Below are 3,581 nucleotides of genomic sequence, written 5' to 3' on the forward strand. Positions count from 1 at the left end.
TGTGCGGAGTCTTCTCTGTGGAAATACACTGGACATTAGCTGAAGATCTTATTCACATTGCTTTCTCCCTGGGTATGACCCCAGAAATAGCTACCTGTGAGTTTTTGCTTGGGCCATGGTTGTTAGATGGGTGCCTTCCTCAGGGGTCCTCCATCAACATCAGGGCAATGAATGAATGAATGGACATGGGATGCAACCAACTCATGAAGCTCCACCTCTAAAACAGCCTCAGATAGCAAGAAACCTTCTGCGTTCAGAGATCATCTTCAGATTTATGGCTCCTTTACTGTAGCAGCATCTAGCTCACTACCCCAGGCAATGGGCAACAGGAGTGATTGCATTGGTAGAGACTAGATTTTCACGGGGGACTATAAAAGTCACACTCCCTAATGAGAAACAATGTGGGGATTAGATCAGCCTTGATCCAGGAAACCAGCCCAGTTGGTAACACCCTTGTAAAAGACTGATAAATAAATAAGCAAGCCATCCTGCTTTTCTTCTCCTCAGCAAATGAGATGAAACAGCTGGCCCTGGAAAGAGGCCCTGTGCTTTGTTAACTGGAAACAGATTAGCAAACTCAATCGGCTGACCAGTTTTCCAGTCTGTGGCCTTGCAACATTTGAAAAAGGGAATTTTTGTTGAATGCTTCTCTGGCAAGAGTCAGGCAGCAAATGATACTAGCCTGTCCTGACTGTTTCTTGCTGCTGGGTAAAAACACTTTTTTTTTTTTTTTTTTTTGGAGTCTCATCTTTAACTTTCCTATGGGTCTTTGACAAAATCCTCAGGGAATTCTATGGAGTGCATGTTGTCAGTATTTTAATCAGCTTCAGCTGTCAAAACTCTTGTAACCCGCCTCTTCTATTTAAAATGTGTCTTCTAGGCATAAAATAATTAAAGTTTCAGGGCCATATAGTAGGCTCAGAGCTGTTGCAAGGTGACAAAACCCTATGGATAAACGGTATTATTTCAGGAAGTTTTAAATATAAATTTTGTTTTGTCAGAAGGCTTCAGGGCACACATTTTCTATACTGTCAAGCTTGATAGTAACAATATTTATATTTCAAATAAAAAGATTAAATTGCAGTCTTATGTGTTTCTGTTTTTTGTCAAATTTTTTTTTTTACTAGTTTATCATAGTGCTGCATCTTAGTGTTTCGTCATACTTTTTTTTCTTTTCTTTTCTTTCTTTTTTTTTTTTGCTGACAATACTCTTATTTTATTGAAATATCATGTCCTTTACTGTCAATCTTAGGGTTGAATAATGAAGGCAGACAGCTGAGCCGCTTGGGTTTGGTTGTTTTACAAACAAACGTCTTGCTTTACACCTTGTTGAAGGTTTTGTGAAAGAAATGAAAAATAACATAACCAAACCAGAAAATAAACATGCTCAGACCAATGTACTTAGTGCAGGTGTTTGAGAAAGCTTTGCGTTTTTCACCTGCAGTCATGTGTATGCCGTTTCATCTGAGCACAGAAAAATAGACAAGGCACAGGCCCGGCACGGAGCCTCAGGACTAGCACGTGCTTGCGAATGCCTGTGCTGGCTGCTTTGTGTCGGAGCTTGTTAGCTGCTGTGACTCCAACATCTCCAAAGGGGCAGAGGCAGCCAGGGGAATTTTCTGAACCATGGGAGCTGATGAGTTTCTGAGTTTCTGGGCTGGCTCAGTGTCAACCCTTCAATATCACACCTGACAGAGCAGTTTGGAGGAAAGGTGAACAGCAAATGTGTCTCGCACCTGTTGGAACAGAGTCCGACTGTGGCTGGGGTGCAGGACTTGCTCATTTTGCAATGAAGGGAGAGTCCTTGACTTCAGATGGTGGCTTTCTCATTCAGAACCACTGCTTCCTCTTCTTCCCACTTAGCACTTTGCTCTGCAGAGGGAAAGTCAACCGGTTGATCAGAACTCTTCTCTGCACCCCCAAGTCAACAGAGTGTGACCTTTTCAAGTCAACTAGACCCCAGGAGAGATGGCAAATCATATTTGAGCAATAATGTCTCCCTCCATGCATGTGGCAGACATCACCAATCAATCTCAACACTTTCACACGTAACCAGATGTGTCCTCAGCATCCCTTTCAACACAGTACCCTAGGCAGCCACGACCAATCAATCAGAGTTGACAGGCCACCTTTGTCTTTCCAGCTCTCTCTGCAGGGGAGAGGAGTACCTGACCAGGCACAAAAGTCCCTAGTAGTCTAATGACATGACTCAAGCAACACTTGTTTTAATGGTGTAGTTCACTGCTCCAAATAAATCATATTTTAACCATACTTCAATTTACAAAGTCCGTTCATAACCTGATTTCATTCATGATATCTCCTCTTTGCCACAGGGAAAACGAAGATTCAGAGAAGTAACTTGTACGAAAGCATACAGTCACCAAGTGACACAGCCCAGACTTGGATCTGGGTCTCTCCTAATTCAACATCCTGATGAAGAGATTTCAAGCACCTTAGTATGAAAGAAAAAGAAAGAAAGAAAGAAAGAAAGAAAGAAAGAAAGAAAGAAAGAAAGAAAGAAAGAAAGAAAGAAAGAAAGAAAGAAAAAAGTAAAGAAAGAAGAAAGAAAGAAAGAAAGAAACAACCATTTAAAGTAGCTATAAAAAGTCACTGGGAGAGTCAGTTGGAGACCTTTTTATATCATGCTTTCTAGTTCTTTCTAAAAATCAGGAAACAAAGTCAAAGAAAATGTTTGACTGCAGTCATAGTTTTCATGAAGAGAAGGTTGAAGTCCTTGTCTGGAGCAAAACTGTGTCTGAATAAGCTCCTTTGCCATCTTTTTGTCCTTCTGACTCGGGATCTCCAAGTAAAGTGCTTATTTTGAGCCCCTACAGACCCATAATGACATTATTTTAAAATGTGGTTCTCGTTTTGAAAAGAGCAGCAATTTTGTGCTAAAATAGCAAAATAAAGACAAGCCAGACAATGAATCTGCTTACCTGAATGTGATTCTGTAGAAATTTAGAAACAGCTGGCAATAGTAAAGCCCATGTTTTGGGTCTTAAATACATTGAAGTCATTGAGATCCCTGAAAATGGCTACAACAAATTTAAAAATAAAATAAAATAAAATAAAAAATAAAATATTAAAATAAGACATTTATGAACTGTCTCTCAGGTGTGAGGTACTTTGTGCAGAGGTTGGCAGGCATAATTGGATTTGCTATTTGTGACCAAGCCTTCAGGAGGGGCCACTCTTACTCTTATTTGAAAGAGAGACTCTACCAGCTGATAGGACTTGCCCAAGTCTATCCAGGTAGATGTGGAAAGCAGATTAAGGTCTGTGTGATGCTGAAATCCATGCTTCCCACCATGACACCATATATACCCTTCCACTATGATGTCTCCTATTTAAGATAGGCTTTATGTTTTATATTTTGCATATGAGGAGACTGAGATGTAGAGTGAGTAAGAAAATTACCAAAGATTACACAGCTAGGAACTCAGTGGGCAGAGGTGGGCTGAAATATGAGCAGGTACCAGCCTGTGGGGAATGGGGGCATGGAACGAAGAAGACAGAGATAATGAAAGACTGGATTTGTGTGGGAGGTGGGGAGGCAGCTATACTCCCCACTCTGGAGT

The 3,581-nt window shown here is 40.8% G+C and overlaps 1 non-coding gene across 1 annotated transcript; it reads left to right on the forward strand.

Moving 5' to 3' along the window:
• The first annotated feature begins 2,915 nt into the window (after positions 1-2,915).
• On the forward strand, positions 2,916-3,046 carry LOC134389848 (small nucleolar RNA SNORA33). The gene has a single exon (XR_010024806.1). It is a non-coding gene; the product is annotated as a small nucleolar RNA SNORA33 (small nucleolar RNA).
• The last annotated feature ends 535 nt before the right edge of the window (positions 3,047-3,581 follow it).

The sequence above is a fragment of the Cynocephalus volans genome, chromosome 10, assembly GCF_027409185.1.
Source record: "Cynocephalus volans isolate mCynVol1 chromosome 10, mCynVol1.pri, whole genome shotgun sequence".
In the NCBI taxonomy this organism is placed as follows: Eukaryota; Metazoa; Chordata; class Mammalia; order Dermoptera; family Cynocephalidae; genus Cynocephalus; species Cynocephalus volans.